This window comes from Asterias amurensis, chromosome 1, assembly GCF_032118995.1.
Source record: "Asterias amurensis chromosome 1, ASM3211899v1".
Lineage (NCBI taxonomy): Eukaryota > Metazoa > Echinodermata > Asteroidea > Forcipulatida > Asteriidae > Asterias > Asterias amurensis.
The window spans coordinates 5,399,433-5,418,879 of record NC_092648.1 but is presented as its reverse complement, the minus strand read 5'-3'; the positions used below and the strand labels follow the sequence as shown (position 1 = coordinate 5,418,879).

The 19,447-nt window shown below is 36.5% G+C and overlaps 1 long non-coding RNA gene across 1 annotated transcript; it reads left to right on the top strand.

The window, feature by feature from the left end:
* Positions 1-5: 5 nt before the first annotated feature.
* Positions 6-10,671, top strand: LOC139943718 (uncharacterized). The gene is made up of 7 exons (XR_011786883.1): positions 6-850; positions 2,200-2,323; positions 3,962-4,067; positions 4,945-5,053; positions 5,925-6,033; positions 7,097-7,205; positions 7,965-10,671. It is a non-coding gene; the product is annotated as an uncharacterized lncRNA (long non-coding RNA).
* The last annotated feature ends 8,776 nt before the right edge of the window (positions 10,672-19,447 follow it).

Sequence of the window (19,447 nt, the reverse complement as noted above, 5' to 3'; positions counted from 1 at the left end):
TCGGCTCCGCCTCGTTGAATAGAACATTCCATCTTTCAACTCATGAACATTATTTGCAACATTGCACTCATAAACATTCATTATTTGTATAATAGTTGAATCAGGTTATTATTAAAATATAAAATTTTACATAAATAGCATACTTTGTGGTAGTGATAAATATTTGGAGTCGTCATTTTTTTTCAGGGCACAGTTTCATATAGATGTTAAGCAGAAAATACTGTTTAGTAAATTTCTAAAGATCGAGGCACCTGTTGCAATGTGAATTAGTGTACTTGTCTGGTAACCTGTTTCCGTTAAGCGACACTTTTCTGGTCCACTCAACTGTAAACATAACAAAAATACTCGCATAGTTTTACAAAATCATTTCTTCGGTTATATTGGACTTAAACTCCAGAAAATATCAAATAATGATCATTTTTTCATTGATGAGGACTTTGTTTTTTGCAAATCGCAAGACCGGGAGTTGCATGGTCACGTGATGCTTTACTGCGCATGGGCATATATGTATTACAACCTTGAGGAATTTTCTAACTAAGCTATAATCATAATCATGTCTTTATTTTTTAATTTTAACATTTGTAATGTGCTTCTAATTATTTTTTTGTGTGGAGAGATTACAACTCCAGGTAAAGAACAAAACTATCTACGACCAGACAATGATGCCCAATGCGAAATCGCCCCTTATGCAAATTAGTTTCTGAAAGCCGTTGTAACGTCACGTGATACAGGCAGCTTGTTTCGCCGCCCGTTTTTGAAGACAAGATGGCCGATGTCAAAATGTCTCCATATTTTATTCTCCAACAGGATTACACCGAGTTCAAAGGACAGCTTCCACAAAATCGTGATGGTGAGTTACAAATTTGGTTGTAATTATTTTGATCTTGTTATATATGGACTTTCACTCCAGGAATTTTAATAAACTTTGGGGGTTTTTCGGCACAAGCTTCACACATGGTTTTTGGACTGTTTCGTATCGACGTACTTGCACAATCTTTGTTCCCGCGGCGGTTATCAACCTGCTCAATTCCTGGTCAATAATTTTAGAAAATTTTACTGCATGATGGATTGCTACTGTCCTCGCAAATGACGCTCTGCTGGAACTAATTTTTAGGGAAAAAAATCTACAATTTCGTAAGTAAGAAATCGTTTTAATGAATGAGAGTTATTCATTGCCGAATTTTCCGCGGAAAAGTTTCCGTATGGCGCCACCACATTTTCACTCGGTATGAAATAATATAGTATCTAATTTACCTCAATGAGATATCCCTTTTTGTAAAAATTAGTGAAAAAGTGGTGGCGCCATACGGAAAGTTATCCAATATTTTTTCAGGTTTTTATCAGCATTTAAAGGCAGTGGACACTGGGTAATAACTCAAAATAATGATTATCGTAAAACCTTTCTTGGTAACGAGTAATGGGGAGAGGTTGATAGTATGAAACATTGTGAGAAACGGCTCCCTCTAAAGTGACATATTTTTTTAGAAAGAAGTAATTTTCCACAAATGTGATTTCGAGACCTCAGATTTAGAATTTGAGGTCTCGAAATCAAGCATCTGAAATATTTTCACAGGTTTGTTATTTTATGCATATGTTGAGATACAACAAGTGAGAAACTGGTCTTTGACATTTACCAATTTTTGCTTATTTAGAGGTTTGTAATTATGGGTTTCCCAGCAAGCTTGACACACACACAGAAAACGCTCAGAAGTTTGTGGATATAGGCTGTACGGAAATGCTAAACGTGTGGACTGAAAGAAATGCTGAATATAGTTTTTAAAATGGCTTGCTCAGATATCTGTTTTCGTGTCTGGAAACATTTTGCCTGTACGCTAATGATAAAGGGAAATAAGGAAAATACTGGCACGGCACGCCATTTTGACTCCATAAAATGACCGACTGACTGAATAGTTCGCAAAGTAAAAGGAAAACCATCCAATTTCGAGGCATTATTTGTGTGAATCATTAAATTCTGTATTTAAAACATCTTTTAAGTTAACCATATATGCATTTTATAACAAATGGTTTCGTAGGCTTTACATGGACGAACTCGACCAATCAAAGGCAACGTGTACGTCCCTTTAATTGAACGAGAAAATAGTAATGATAAACTACTATACTTAAAGAGTTCCATTACTTATTAATTACCTGTATTGAAAAGCTATTTTACGCATATTTTTGTTCTTTGTTTTCATGCAGTGAGGGATACCATCAGCTCCACATAGATCTGTACTTGTCACCTAAGAAGCATGTCTGAGACCTGCAGTTGAAAAACTTCCTAACAATGTACAATGGTCATGAACTGCTCTCTCCTTAATAAAAGGTAAGGGAAACTCCCGAGTATTAAAACATTTGTGAGTTCATCAATTTATCTTAGGTTCCTGCATTGACCCATTATTCACTGTAGGGCCTACTGCCTGAAACTGCTTGGCCCTTGCAAGAAACTGCATGAGATACCAAACACTTTGTACCGGTTTTACATGTTTTATCAGGTCACATCAGTTTGTGAGAGCCTGTTCTGGAGACCCGTCAATGGTCGGAAAATAATATAAAAAAAGGGTGTGTTCTCCCTGTGGCTTTACATTATAATTGACAGAAATTTACACTGTCATGGAATTAAGTTGTGATCTGTAAGTAATAGAAATTGCACATTTCAAAAGGTTACATGATTTAAGTTTAATCACTTGGTTAAAATTTGTACTGGTTTGAAATGATGGTACAGATAAATAAAAGACTTCTAGCTAGAAGTCTTTTATTCCTATCTGAAAGCACACAAATTCGTCCAACAAGGGTGTTTTTTCTTACATCATTTTCTCCCAACTCCATTGACCAACTGACATCAAATTTTCACAGGTTTGTTATTTTATGCATAGATACACCAAGTGAGAACACTGGTCTTTGACAATAACCAATAGTGTACTGTCCACTGTCTTTAACCTATGATTATGAACTGCAAGAATCAACAGTGTACCTTCCCTTTAAGTGAAATATAATAACTGTCCATTGCAAAGGTACATGTTCATCAAATATTTGGTACATCAAATATTTGTGGTTTGAATTTTGAAGTTATACGCCACCAGTGCTCCATAAAAGTTTATAATACTTAACATTATTTTCTGGTAATTATTGTAGTATCAAATTTCAAATTGGGGAGGGCACCTTGGGGGCATTGACATCAATCCCCCACCCCCCCCCCCCCCCCGACCTGAGCCCCCTTACAGTTACCCCACTGGGGAGGGGTGTAAAGGACTTGAATAATGTCTGGTAATAATAATAATGGCTGCGTTCTGTAGTGAAATTCATTTAATAAGAAAATAATATCAAAGTCTTATATAGCGCACGTATCTACCAAACAAGGTACTCAAGGCGCTGAGTATATATACAAACTTTCAGAAAGATAGATTATTGCAGTGATGGTACAATGACTTGCTTAGTCACAATGTATCGCTTACATTTTAGTTTCTCAGCTTTTAGAGACAGTTGCTTTGTCAAATGGTTCGGGACAAGCCTTTGCATAGCAGCCTCAAGATGAGCAAACCCTGTGACCATTGTGCGTCCATTCAGGCTTGTGTACGGGTGTAACTTTACAAAAGCTTGCCCCTAATCTTGTGACATAGCAACTTTCTCGATAGTCTGATGAATTCAAATTTAAGTGGCAACTTGAATCTAACACGCAAATGGCATACCGCATATTCTTTTGTTATGCATGTAAAAGAACCCAGAACACTTATTGTGATAAACAAGGCGCTTGCCCCATGTAACTGGTATGGTTTTTAGCCAGTTGTGCCAGCACGCCGTGTTTCTTTAGTGGGTGCTTTGAAGGTTCACATAATTTATAAACAGTTCCTTTTTAGCAAATCCCTTAACTGCTTAGCTAATTCCTCACCTGCTTGTTTCTCTTTGTTCCCGAACATATTAATCCCTATTACAAAATATTGTTTTTGTTTTGTTTACATTATAGGCTAACTGCAGACACGCCATTGATGAAGTCTACCTCTCCAAAAGTAGATGCATGATTGGAATGAAGCCCAGCCTCAAGCTTCAATGATGTCTGATTCCAATAGCAGGTAAATTTATTAAAGGAGCATGGATAAATGATTTCATGGGCACGCCCGCGATCCGATCATTCCTTCGCGCGACAACTTAAACAAAAGAAAACCTACCCAGTGTCACTGAAGCCCTTTAACCATCGTGGCACGGGCTGTGACAATTTTTGAACGACCCACCCTCATAAGCATTATATGTGGCACCAAGGCCTAGAATATTGGATTACACTATTTTCTCTAGAAATTGATACATAACATTTTAAATCAAAAACTTAACATCAAAATGTTAATTGTTTACGTATGCACTGCACCCATGGTAGACACGCCTGGGGGAGAGGGACTAATTTTGATAGTGTTTGATACCACAAGCTGGAAACCAGGTATTTTGAGATAACCTGTATGGTGTCCTCTTTTCGGTCAAAGCATTTTTAAATGCGGTGATTGACTTTATACTGAAGCCTCTGAGCCCCTATAAATAGACCCACTTCTCTCTTATCTCTTCAGTTTCCTGACGATGACTAGAGCAAGCTAGTTGTAATATTGAGACCATTTTAAGAACACACTCTGCGGTAGCGCAGTTAATAAGGATCCTATAAGCTAAAGTAGTAGTCCCATCCAATTTTTTATACCTCACAGGGAGTAGTTGAAAAGCAGGACAGTTCTTTTCAGAACTGAGAAATCTCTTGAACAATCCAATAAATCTACATTGCGGTAGTAGAATATAGAAAAAGTTCTCAAAAGAAAAAACTTTACCTGGCAAGTAGATACACACATGGTGTTACCGCAAACCAAATATGTATTGATACCTCACCATGCAATGCCTCAAATCATATACATTTTTAAACTGTTGCTACAAACGTCTTTCACAAAATATTGTTTTTATTTTGTTTGCATTTAGCCTAGATACAGACACATCATCATCAGATGAAGTCTCCCTCTCCAGAAGAAGATGCATGATGGGAATGCAGCCAAGCCTCAAAATTCAATGATGTCTGCTCCAATAGCAGGTAAATTTATTAAAGGAGCATGGAAAAATGATTTCATGGGCAAGCCCGCAATCCGATCATTCCTTCGCGCGACAACTTAAACAAAAGAAAACCTACCCAGTGTCACTGAAGCCCTTTAACCATCGTGGCACGGGCTGTGACAATTTTTGAATGACCCACCCTCAAAGCATTATATGTGGCACAAAGGCCTAGAATATTGGATTACACTATTTTCTCTAGAAATTGATACATAACATTTTAAATCAAAAACTTAACATCAAAATGTTAATTGTTTACCTATGTGCACCCTCGGTGGACAAGCAAAGGGGAGAGGGACCCTTTTGGTAGTGTTTGATACCCCAAGCTGTAAACCAGGTATTTTGAGATAACCCGTATGGTGTCCTCTTTTCGGTCAAAGCATTTTTAAATGCGGTGATTAACTTTACACTGAAGCCTCTGAACCCCTATAAATAGGCCCACTTCTCTCTTATCTCTTCAGTTTCCTGACGATGACTAGAGCAAGCTAGTCCTAATGTTGGCACCATTTTAAGAACTCACTCTGCGGTAGTGCAGTTAACAACGATCCTATAAGCTAAAGTAGTAGTCCCATATAATTTACTGTACCTCCCAGGTAGTAGTTACAAAGCAGGGCAGTTCTTTCAGAACTGAGAAATCTCTTGAACAATCCAATAAATCTACATTGCGGTAGTAGAATATAGAAATAGTTCTCTAAAGAAAAAACTCTACCTGGCAAGTAGGTACACACATGGTGTTACCGCAAACCAAATATGTATTGATACCTCACCATGCAATGCCTCAAATCATATACATTTTTAAACTGTTGCTGCAAACCTCTTTCACAAAATATTGTTTTTATTTTGTTTGCATTTAGCCTAGATACAAACACATCATCGTCAGATGAAGTCTCCTTCTCCAGAAGTAGATGCATGATTGGAATGCAGCCAAGCCTCAAGATTCAATGATGTCTGCTCCAATAGCAGGTAAATTTATTAAAGGAGCATGGATAAATGATGTCATGGGCACGCCCGTGATCCGATGCGTTCCTTCGTGTGACAACTTAAACAAAAGAATACCTACCCAGTGTCACTGAAGCCCTTAAACCATCGTGCCATGGGCTGTGACAATTTTTGAACGACCCACCCTCATAAGCATTATATGTGGCACAAAGGCCTAGATTACTGGATTACACTATATTCTCTAGAAATTGGTACATTACATTTTATATCAAAAACTTAACACCAAATTGTTATTGTTACGTATGCACTGCACCCTCGGTGGACAGGCCAGGGGGAGAGGCACCAATTTTGATAGCGTTTAATACCACAAGCTGTAAACCAGGTATCTTTTAGTCAAAGCATTTTTAAATGGGGTGATTGACTTTACACTGAAGCCTCTGAACTCCTATAAACAGGCCCACTTCTCTCTTATCTCTTATCTCTTCAGTCTCCTGACGATCAGTCTCCTGACGATGACTAGACCAAGCTAGTCGTACTGTTCAGTTAAGAACTCACTCTGCGGTAGTGCTGATTACTGATAGTATAAGCTAAAGTAGTAGTCCCATGATGACTAGACCAAGCTAGTTGTACTGTTCAGTTAAGAACTCACTCTGCGGTAGTGCTGATTACTGATATTATAAGCTAAAGTAGTAGTCCCATGATGACTAGACCAAGCTAGTTGTACTGTTCAGTTAAGAACTCACTCTGCGGTAGTGCTGATTACTGATATTATAAGCTAAAGTAGTAGTCCCATCCAATTTTCTATACCTCACAGGGAGTAGTTGAAAAGCAGGACAGTTCTTTTCAGAACTGAGAAATCTCTCGAACAATCCGATAAATCTACATCGCGGTAGTAGAATATAGAGGTTCTCTAAAGAACAAAATATACCTGGCAAGTAGATACACACATGGTGTTACCGCAAACCAAATATATATTGATACCTCACCATACAATGCCTCAAATCATCAACATTTTTAAACTGTTGCTGTATAAGCCTCTTTTCACGGAATATATATATATATATATATTTTTTTTTTTTGCATTTAGCCTAGATACAGACACCCCATCGTCAGATGAAGTCTCCCTCTCCAGAAGTAGATGCCTGATGGGAATGCAGCCCAACACCAAGATTCATTGATGTGTTCTTCATCAAAAGGTAAATTTATGAAGAAGCATCAATTTGATAATGCATCTATAGTATTTGGATAGTTTAATAACAATAGGCTTTGAGCATGAATCAAAATATTTTGTTGCATTTTGTCATGGGGAAACAGTGTAGCATGGTGAGTTCACGCATTGTTCAGTCAACACAATAGAGTGTCTGTGCATGTTTGGACGCTATCAAAGGCATTCCTGAACATTTTGTATAACGGGGTTTTCATGGTTACATGTCATCCCGGGATGAACAATTGCTGCTGTGAATTCACCATGAAATCGCAATGAAGAGTAGGTATTGACCCAATTCACCTGACGCCATCATCAAAATAATCTTGAAAGCGCCATTTTGGTGGTCAGTGTCACTGTGTGTTGTTGAATGAAGTGCGCATTTTAGGCTACGCAGTGTTTACACGTAACCCCTATTGGCGCAGTCGCAGCGTGTGATGTGCAAGCAAGGGGTCAATTTGCTGAAATTCAAAGATAATTTCTCTTTCACCCATGCATTCAGGGAATTGCAATTTCCTTAAACACATTGAAAACAAGAATCTCCAGACCTTGACTGGCCTCGGTGCCAGCCGCAAATATTTGGGGGTTGGGAAAGGGCAACTGAGAGGCAAAGAAAAGATTTTGGGGCATTTGATTATCTGATTTCTAAAACATCGACAAGATGTTGCAATCCATATGCTCTGATCGTCCTCTGGAGTAAGATTTTGTATGACTGAATGTGTAATTGATGTTATTCAATTGTATTTTGAAGGTGTGCCATCTGCAGATGATATCTACCTGTCGATTCTTGAGACCTGTGCAAGTGCTCATCAAGTGCCTTTTAACCGAACAGAGGTATATGTAAAATCCCTTTGGGTGTTTTACACTAACATCAAAAAGTGGTCTGTTTTTGCAGCACTTATACAACATAATACTTCACATGCCACAACATTTCTGGGGAAATTATGCGGACACCAGTCTAACCCATTTTGCGTGGCTTGTCCCTACAGATTGACTACAGATTAAAAAAAATATTAAACATGTTTTTGATTAACACCCCTAATATAATTAGTTCCAACACATTCCTTGTATTATTAATATTATTATTCCTTAAAGCATACCGCCTATTGTAAATTACCAAAGGTTGGTTGTTCTCTCTAAATGTAAAGGAGTGAAAAGGCACTCGTTGAAGAGCCATATAACGGACAACTCTTTTTCGAGTGGTCTACCACTCTTTTAGATTGAAGTTTGCATATTTTTGAGTGATTTTTCACTCTGTCCTGGAGTGAAACCCCTCTAAAAGAGTGAAGTAACCACCACTCTTTTTGAAGAGCAATAATGATGCACAACTCAAAATGTAACGAGGGGTGTTTTTCACTCTTTTACATCAAGAGAGTATGGTACAGATGTGGATGTTTTCTAGATCAGTTTAAGGTGGCAATTAAAAATAAAGCATTCATAGTTTTGTGTAACACTAATTATAGTTTGCAATGAATATTATTGAGTCAGACGTTATGTTAGAGAACCAGAGAGTTTGCTGAACTTTTCAGGTCTTTCTCTGAAACCTCAACAGTTTTCTTGCACATCATATTTGGAAGATACCTTGTAAACCATTACAAGGTGCTAAGTAAAAGGAGTAGATCTCATAATTCAAACGTAGTCTCACATATCTTGCAGGAAATACTGTATGTTAAAGCGCATTGAGTGTGTCTGAGTGACGGCTGTATAAGAAGCCACTATTATATATTTTTGCCAAGTTTAAATTAAAAACTGTGATTAAGTAAACATTTATGGTTCATAAGATTAACTTTGCATGGGTTAATTGATACCACCAGAGGAGGGCCAGGGGCCGATTTCACATGAGCTAAAATTGATCGTAACTGCAAATCAATAGACCCTTCCCATGAAATATGTAAATAGCACACAGCGCTGCGCACTAACATTTTGGTTGGCAAAATGAGGGAAAATCGCGCTGTTTTGTACATGGCTAATGGCTGCGTGACGCAGACGCGATTGGGCGTCTGCTTAGTGCACAAGTCTATGGCGTTTGCCAACCAATAAGGTCTGTACGCATGCATAAATGTAATTAGCATATTTCATGGGAAGGGTCCATCGTAGTTGCTGAGTAAAGTGTGATGTCACAATACAAATCACTATGGTGATACTGACATTTTGTCTTATGATGAATTTTATTGCTCTCTGAAATCGACCCCTGGTCATTTTGACCTTTCCCTTTTTCCATTTGCCTTGTATGTAACCTCTATACTTTTTTGGGGTAACTTTTTATAACACTACAATCTTGAAGGCTTCAGGGCTTTGAGGGGAGCAAACCATAATGGGATAAAATGTCGTTAAGGCATTAAAAATATAGTAGTTGTGGATATTTGTTAATTTTATGTGTAAGATTTAAAGGCACTGTACACGCTTGGTAATTGCTCAAAATATATATTAGCATTAAACCTTACTTGTTAACAAGCAAAGGAGAGTTGTTGATAAAACATTGTGAGAAACGGTTCCCCTTGAAGTAACGCAGTTTTTAAGAAAGAGGTAGTTTCTCACTAATATAATGAAAGACTTCTGGCCAGAAGCCTTTTATTCCTATCTGAAAGAACATGCGAAAGAGTGTTTTTTCTTTCTTCATTTTCTTGCAATTTCACTGTTATGAGTCCAAATTTTCATAGGTTTGTTACTTTATACATATGTTGGGATACACCAAGTAAGAATACTGGTCTTTGACAATTACCAAACATGTACAGTACCTTTAAGACAGTTTAATTAATTTTCTTCAATCTTAGAAATGTTACTGTATAAAGTAGGCTCACTATTTGAGAGCAAATCACACATTGTGTGTATTTTTAACTCATGAAGTTGGAGATCATTAAGCAACAAGCATTAGAAAATCCTTATCAGGGCCCAATTTCATAGCGCTGCTTAGCCGCCGATTTTTTGCTTACTGTGCGATTTCTATTTCATAGCCCAAACTTTGCTAACTTTCTGGTGCTTACCGCACGAAAATAAATGCAAATCCGCGGTAAACACGCATTATGGCTGCCCAATTTTTCTGCTAACCTGTGAAATACGTTAAGGCTTAAGCAAATTTTTCTACAGTAAGCACGCAAATTTGCTTACTGTTAAGCAGCGCTATGAAATTGGGCCCAGGTTGAATAAATGTATCTTATAAATACAGCACCTTGTATTGTGCACTTGTTAGTCTCTGGGGTCCATTGTTGACATTTACGTGGGTATAGTATCCTGCTAATTTCTGCTCAGCAGAAAACTACTTAGCAATATTTTCAGCTAAAGCAGCTCTTTGAAATAAGGCCCAGGGTAAAAATTTAAACTATGCTTTGACAAATAAAATAGTTACAGTTAATCTTTCAAAAGAAAATTTAAACTATTGTCTTATGCTGATAATGTGAAGATTACTTTGTTGTGCTTAGCTACAAGAAGTGTAATGAGAGTGCAAAAAACGTCACTCTGCAAAAGCTTCAAAGTTTTTGAAAAAAACTAAACTGTCTTTTGGGATAATGTTAAGATTACTTTGTTAAATGTAATATACTATTTGAAGTTTGAGTTGGCGAATAAAATAATTCTATAAATGAAGCAAGAAATCTCTCTCATTCCCTTACTTTAATGTGCTATTGTTTTTTATAATAATGTGTTGTGGATTATAAGTATTAAAAGAAAGATATAGAACCCTGTCCCTATCCTTAACCAACCAGTCATACCTTCAATACAAATAAGTGATGACAATTAAATCTATATTGTGAAATGCACCACACCTTTAAGACAAACAAAGGGCCCTAAAAATTATACCTAAATTATTAAACGTACCACACCTTTAAAACGAACAACCAGGCTCTACCTTTAAAGTATATTTACATTGTGAAATGTCCCACACCTTTAAGACAAACAAGGGGGCCCTGCCTTCATATTTTATCTTAGCATAAAAACCACTTTAAAACAAAATATCTGTTAGTCCATCTCTAGTCCATAAATACTATGAATAAAAAGTACTACACCACACCTTTAATACGAAAAACCCCTACCGTCAAATTAAATCAAAGAATAACCACTTTAATAGAAAAGTTCCACCCCATTAAATACTTAAACTAAAACATACCATACCACACCTTTAATATAAAAAACCCCTACCATTAAATTACCCCTAAGAATAACCACTTTAATAACAAAAGTTCTACCCCATTAATACTTTTACTAAAAAGTACAATACCACACCTTTAATACGAAAAGCCCCTACCATTAAATTACATCTTAGAATATCCACTTTAATAGGAAAAAAGCCACCCATTAAATACTTTTATTAAAAAGTATCATACCACACCTTTAATACGATAAACCTCTACCGTCAAATTACATCTACGAATAACCACTTTAAAAGAAAAAGTTCCACCCCCATTAAATACTTAAACTGAAGAGTCTCAATACCAGACCTTTAATCGAATAATACGAAAAAACGCCTAGCGTTAAATTACATCTTAGAATATCCTCTTTAATTTAAAAAATTAAATATATATTAAATGATTAGTTTCAACTGCCACTTTAAACCAATTCTATACAGCAAATATCTCTTTGAACCTCACCCACCGAACCCAGCTAGAGTCTACCCTTCAACGGATACCACCCCCTCCCGGGAATACCAACCATCTCATCCAAATGTATCCCCTAGTCCTCCCAAACTTTATCATGCCCATCTCAGCCCAACACTCCTATCCTTAACCCAAGCCCCCATCCCAAACAGTCCATCTCATCACTCCTACCATCACCCTAAGCCCTCATCCCAAACAGTCCAGCCAATTACTCCTACACCATCACCCAAGCCCTCATCCCAACCAGCCCATCCCACTCTCCTACCATCACCCCAAGTCCTCATCCCAAACGGTTCATCCCATCATCACTCCTACCATCACCCAAGCCTTAATCACAAACAGTCCATCCCACTCTCCTACCATCACCCAAAGTCCTCATCCCAAACAGTCCAGCCAATTTACCTATCATCACCCCCAAGTCCTCATCCCAAACAGTAGAGCCCATCACCACTCCTACCATCACCCAAGACCTCATCCCAACCCACTGGCTGACCAGCAACCTCCCAGCCCCTTGCCCAGGAGTGTCAGAGCAGAGGCAACCCTTACCCTAGCCCACTGAGCAACCTCCTTGGCCCCTCAGCACTTAGAAATTTTACTCCTGCAGCCAAGCTACAAGGCCCTTGGTAGGCCCTTGTAGCCCCTTGGTCAGCTCTCAGATCAGCTAGAAATCCAAGGGTTGAGCCAGGGAAAATAAATTCTGAAATATTTTCTAAGTCAGCCATTTTTAACTTCATCACTCCAAAAACCGTTAGATTTTTATAACAGCTCAGTAGCACAGCAGTGAGAGAGAGTGCTTACAGAGTGGAAGGTCCCCGGTTCAAGCCCTGCACATTTTTGTTAGAATTGTAAAAAATTCTTTATTTAATGGTAAAAAGGGTCCCCGGAGGGATTTGAACCCACCCTGCTCACAGCTCCAGGATTCCTGGGGCTGTGAGCTAGCCCGCTGCGCCATGGTGGCTCTTGAAAAAAATTGCTCGGAACTAATATTTAAACCTTAGAATGGATAGGTCAAATAAAATTAAAAAATGAGATGAACCCTATGACCTTTGACCTTAGCACGAGTAACAAGAAAAATAGAATAAAGACATGTATGTTGGTGTACGTTAAATGAAGGTTTATTTGTAGAACAAAAATAAACAACACAAATATTACCAGATGTAAAAACTACAGACCATTAAGACTGCATTACATATTAAGTAGTTTAACATTTAAAAAGATCACAAAATTACAAACAATTTTAACAAAGTTTACAATTTAAACTAACAAAATAAATAATACAAAATATTTAACAGAGTAATGGACCTTATGCACATGACATCATTTGCGTAAAGCGCAATCAATTACAGGTCAAAAGAAGGTTGCGCCTTGGCCCAACCATTACACAGTGCGTATTGCCACCATTTTACTTCTAAAGTCTATCAGTGCTTTATCTTAAGTACAAACTAATAATTTAAAAGTAAAATTTAATTTCCCCTAACAACAGTTCAAAAACTGCATTCTCTTATCAGGTTGCGCCCCCCACCCTCAATTTACTCCATCAGAGTTGAAAATAATACTAGTTAATTTAATTTATAATAAGAACTACACAGAGCTTGCACTGCAAGCGTTTTATACACACTTCAATATGCTTGGCATAGTCTTCGTTAATAATTTTAAAGTAAAATTTAATTTCCCCCCAAAACAGTTCAAAAACTGCATTCTCTTATCAGGTTGCGCCCCCCCCCCCCTCAATTTACTCCATCAGAGTTGAAAATAATAATAATTATTTTAATTCATAATAAGAACTACAGAGCTCGCACTGCAAGCATTTTATACATACTTCAATATTCATGGCATAGTATTCCTTAATAATTTAAAAGTAAAATTTAACCCTAATAACAGTTCAAAAACTGCATTATCTTATCAAGTTGCCCCCCCCCCCCAATTTACTTCATCAGAGTTGAAAATAATACTAGTTAATTTAATTTATAACAAGAACTTCACACATAACTTGCAGTGCAAGCGTTTTATACATATAGGTCAATATGGTATAGTTTTAGATTGAACTGCATACTGCATAGAGGGTGCTCCGCTATCTCGCTACCATTTTATTCGTTCTTACTAACAGCACCCTCCTAAACATGATTCATTAATAAAACATTTCTTAAAGACAGTGGACACTATTGGTAATTGTCAAAGACTAGCCTCAACATATGCATAAAATAACTAACCCCTGTGAAAATTTGAGCTCAACCAGTCATCGAAGTTGTGAGATAACAATGAAAGAAAAAAAACACCCTTGTCGTACGAAGTTGTGTGCGTTAAGGTGGTTGATTTCGGGACCTCAAGTTCTGAATCTGAGGTCTCAAAATCAAATACGTGGAAAATTACATCTTTATCGAAAACTATGTCACTCTAGAGGGAGCCGTTTCTCACAATGTTTTATGCCATCAACCTCTCCCCATTACTCGTCACCAAGTAAGGTTTTTATGCTAATAATTATTTTGAGTAACAACCAATAGTGTCCACTGCCTTCAAAGTAATATTTCATGTAATCATACAATAAAAGTGGTTTTATAAAATGGAAGCTTACTTAAACTTAATAAACACATCAATTTAATATTCATAGCATTTAATTACAACATTTCTTCTTTTCCTTATCACAGTTTATGTGTTACATGATACCCTTACAGAAAGAGAGGTTGCTTTTTTTGCCCGGGTTAATAGATGCACCGGCTGCGTTTAAAATGCACATTAGAGTCCGATGTCCGATATCCACAGCGCACGTTATAATTTTTTTTAATCGTTTTTCTTTTACCAACGCGACCAAAGATTTTATGAACCCCTGCATGTTATAATTTTTTCTAATCGTTTTTCTTTTACCAACGCAACCAAAGATTTTTTGAACTCCTTAAAGCCTACCTCACACATGGTGTAACTCTATCAGTTTCAATTTCTATTTAAATGTTATTTAAATGAATTAGATGTTAGTAAGTATATCATATTAAAGCATAAATTTTTAAATACGATTAAATGTGGTGCATAAATTGGAAAGAATAATGTACACATTCAGCTCAGTGCCATACTCAATGACATACTTTGTATTTTCCTGTTTGTGATGCTCAAAATTAATGCATATAGATTTATATAATTTATTTTCAAATTAAACTGTTTCATAAAAACCAAATCATAATATTAATCTACATGTAGGCCTGGCATCCCCAACTGATTATATATAAAGTTGATACCTGTTATAACTTTGTGTTATTTTTTGTTAATGTAATTTTTAAGATCAAATGACATTGATAAAATAATGTTAGTTCTAATTTAGTTGTGGAATGTTAGTAGAAGAAAACTAGCCTTCATTACAAAATGTTATAGGAGTTTTAACTATGATATAAAGTTCATACCTGTGATAATTTAAATTATTATTTCAATATTTGTGTCCTTCCCCCTTTTTTAATGTTATTTTTAAGTTGTCATAAATTTTTTATCATATGATACATTAAGTGTTTATTTTATTCAAATGACATTGATAAAGGTTAGTTATAATTTAGTTGTGGAATGTTAGTAGAAGAAAACTAACCTTCATTACATATTGTTATAGGAATTATAATTAAACAATAACAACTATTTAATTTATTTTCAAATGTTAGTGGTATAAAGATCTGATTCAATGTTTAAAAAAACAATCAAAATAATTTGTGTTTTTTTTAACAGACTTTCTTGTTTACAAAGCCCAAATCATTAATAGTAAGTTTATGTTTGTATTTGTAAAATTTTGTAATACCTACATTTGTCTGTGAATTATGAAGAAAAAACATTAACAAATTCCAGTGCATTTAAGTCATTTATTCAACCAAGACCTCTATAAATGTGATATTTCCGCAATGTTCAACGCGCGACAACGTTACGTCTGCACGACTCACGTTCAAACCTATCAGCAGCAAACTCTTTCTTATACCAACAAGGTTAACCCCTAAATACTCATTTGCCAACAGCACCCTCCTACACATTCCTCATTTATAGAACATTTCTTACAGGTAATATTCCACGTAGCCTAATCATACAGTATAAAAGTGGTTTTACATTATTGAAGCTTACTTAAACTTTATAAACACACCGATTTAATATTCAAGCATTTAATTATATCATTGCTTATTTTTCCTTATGATAGTTTATTGTATTACATGATTGATACCCTTACAGAAGCGAGGCTGCTATTTTTGCCGAACTTAAAATGCACCGACTGCGTATAAAATGCACATTTACGTCCGATATCAGCGCGCGTTCATAAAAAACCGATACCCGAGATTTTATAAACTTGTCAAAGCAAATCATATACTTTAGCATAACTCTTTTTATTGAAATAAACTTTTGCCTTAATAACTATTTCAAATTAAAGCATTAATGTTTGAATTTGATTGAAATTAGCAAGAGAAATGTACACATTCAGCTCGGTTAGATTGTTTTTAATAACGACATACTCTGTATTTTCTTGTTTGTGATGCTCAAAAATAATGCAGATAATTTTTATGTACTTAATTTTCAAATTGAAGTGTTTCATTAAAACTAAATCATAATATTAATTTACAGTTAGGCCTGGCATCCCCCACCGATTATATATAAAGTTCATACTTGTGATAGTTGAAATTAAACTGTATTTATTGTTATAATTTTAGTGAAATAATTGTGTCCTTCCCACTTTTGTTAATTTCATTTTAAGTAAATAATACATGTTATCATAGGGTATGTTAATGAGTGTCTAGTTTATTCAAATGACATTGATAAGTGTTAGTTCTAATTTAATTGTGGAATGTTAGTAGAAGACACTACCCTTCATTACCGGTACATATTGTCAAATTCATGAAATAGACAAATGGCATTCTCATAAACTATATTTTTCATAAATTGTAATTTTCTCTACTTTTTTCTTAACATTTCATAACGCTACTTTGTAATGGGGTAGATTGTTATAATAACTATAAACAAACTATAACAACCATATATTTAATTTATTTTCAGATGTTAGTGGTAAGATGTAATTCAATGTAAAAAAACAAAAAACAAAACAAAAAATAAGTTGTTTTGTGAAACAGACCCTGTTATTTAAGCCCAAATCATTAATAGTAAGTTTCATGATTCATATTTTTATTTGTAAAATTTTGTAATATAATTTGTCTGTGAATTATGAAGAAAATACGATAACACGTTCCAGTGCAAGTCTTTTATACAAACAAGACCTTTATGACTAAACAAATGTAACATTTCTGCATTATTTTCAACTCGCCACAACGTTATGTTCGCACGACTCGCGCTCAACCGTATAAGCAGCAACCTCGTTTCTATACCAACAAATTTAACCATTTAACCACAAATTATGAAAACTTATAAGAGGTCTAAACACAACCAGCCAAAGGTACTGTAAACACCCATGATAAAGTTTAACATAACGATAAAAATTAAGAAAATGCATTGTTATAAAAGTACACCACTGCAAGCATTTTATTTCGGTTTCAAATTTTGCCTATCTTTTTGGGGGGATTTCTTCAACATAGTTAATTGATGGGCTATCTTTGCTTGAGCCTACGGGAGTTTGACCGTGAAGAAGCAGCACGCACCTCAGCACAAAGCAGAAGCGGCACACACCTCCGCATCAATGCAGAAGCGGCACGCACCTTCGCATGATAAGTGCAATCTCACAATGTCACCATTATAGGAGCTGATACTCCCATGATAAGAGACAGACTATAATGGGATACACTGAAAGACATCATACTGGGGTAACACGCCTTCAACACGCTGTCGTCTCCAACTTAACATTTCTTTTGGGGGATTTCTTCAACATAGTTAATTGATCGGTTATCTTTGCCTGACACTAAGGGAGTTTGACCGTGAAGAAGCAGCACGCACCTCCGCACAAAGCAGAAGCGGCACACACCTCTGCATCAATGCAGAAGCGGCACGCACCTTCGCATGATAAGTGCAATCTCACAATGTCACCATTATAGGAGCTGATACTCCCATGATAAGAGACAGACTATAATGGGATACACTGCAAGACATCATACTGGGGCGACACGCCTTCAACACTGTGTCGTCTCCAACTTAACATTTCTTTTGGGGGATTTCTTCAACATAGTTAATTGATCGGTTATCTTTGCCTGACACTAAGGGAGTTTGACCGTGAAGAAGCAGCACGCACCTCCGCACAAAGCAGAAGCGGCACACACCTCTGCATCAATGCAGAAGCGGCACGCACCTTCGCATGATAAGTGCAATCTCACAATGTCACCATTATAGGAGCTGATACTCCCATGATAAGAGACAGACTATAATGGGATACACTGCAAGACATCATACTGGGGTGACATGCCTTCAACAGGCTCTTGATAAAGTTTTGTTGCTAAGATTAGGGTAAGGGTTATTCTATTTTATTCTATACATCAAATTTCGCAATTTATCGCAATTTCAAAGCGCACACAAAAATTGCTTTGTGCTTGCTTGCAAGGTGTACTTATTTACAAGATGTTAATTAAAATGACACTTATTAAAGGTACTGGACACATTTGGTAATTGTCAAAGACCAGTATTCTCACTTGGTGTATCCCAACATATGCATAAAATAACAAATTTGGGCACATAGGTCATCGAAGTTGCAAGAGAATAATGACAGAAAAAATACCCTTGTTGCACAAATTTGTGTGACTGTTTTTTCAGATGAATAGTAAAAGGCTTCAGCTGAAGTCATTTTTACTTGAGTAAGAAATTACCTCATTCTCAAAAACTACCTTACTTCAGACGGAGCTGTTTCTCACAATGTCGCATACTAGCAACAGCTCTCCATTGCTAGTTAGCAAATAAATAAGTTTTTACGCTAAAAATTATTATGAGTAATAACCAATAGTGTCCAGTGCCTTCACACCTCTACACAAAAGTAACATACCAATAATAGAAAACATATTTAAAAGGGGAGAGGTTACCAGCACTTACACCCTTAGCCAAGATCCTCAGCATCTGGCCATAAAAACAACACAGGAGTGTTCAGCTAAAACAATAATTAAAAGCACAAAAAGTGCATCATTATTTTCAGACGACTGTTGAAGGAAGTGACCAAAGTAGCTTGTCGAACAATAAGAGGAAGACCGTTCCATAAGGTGGGAGCAGGATTGACCCCCATAATGCGAAGTACAGACTCTGTGGGGAGATTGCAGTAGACACTGTGATGATGAGCGTTCGACAACGAGGATGTGTATTATACGAGGTTATAAGTTCAGAGTTACATGCAGGAGCGAGATCATGTTGAGACTTGTAAGTGAGCAACATTGGCTTGAACACAACATGGCCCTTGATCGGCAGCCAGTGGAGACAGCGAAGACCAGGGATGATGTGCTCATTTCTTGGAGATCATGCCACAACAGGCGTGAAGCAGTGTTCCAAATGAAGCTTATTCAGTTCATAAAAACACATTTATAATACCTTACTGTGAAAGATAACAAACTGCTTGTTACATCCATGAATGCTTGCAGCTAACACGCCTTGTTGATAGCGATGTTTTAATATCCGTTGCTCTCCTTTATACCCAGTATCCTTGATGGCATCAGTAGTGGTGATTCCATTCTGCATTTCTTTCGAAGAAACCATTCCTCACATCTCCGTCTCTGAA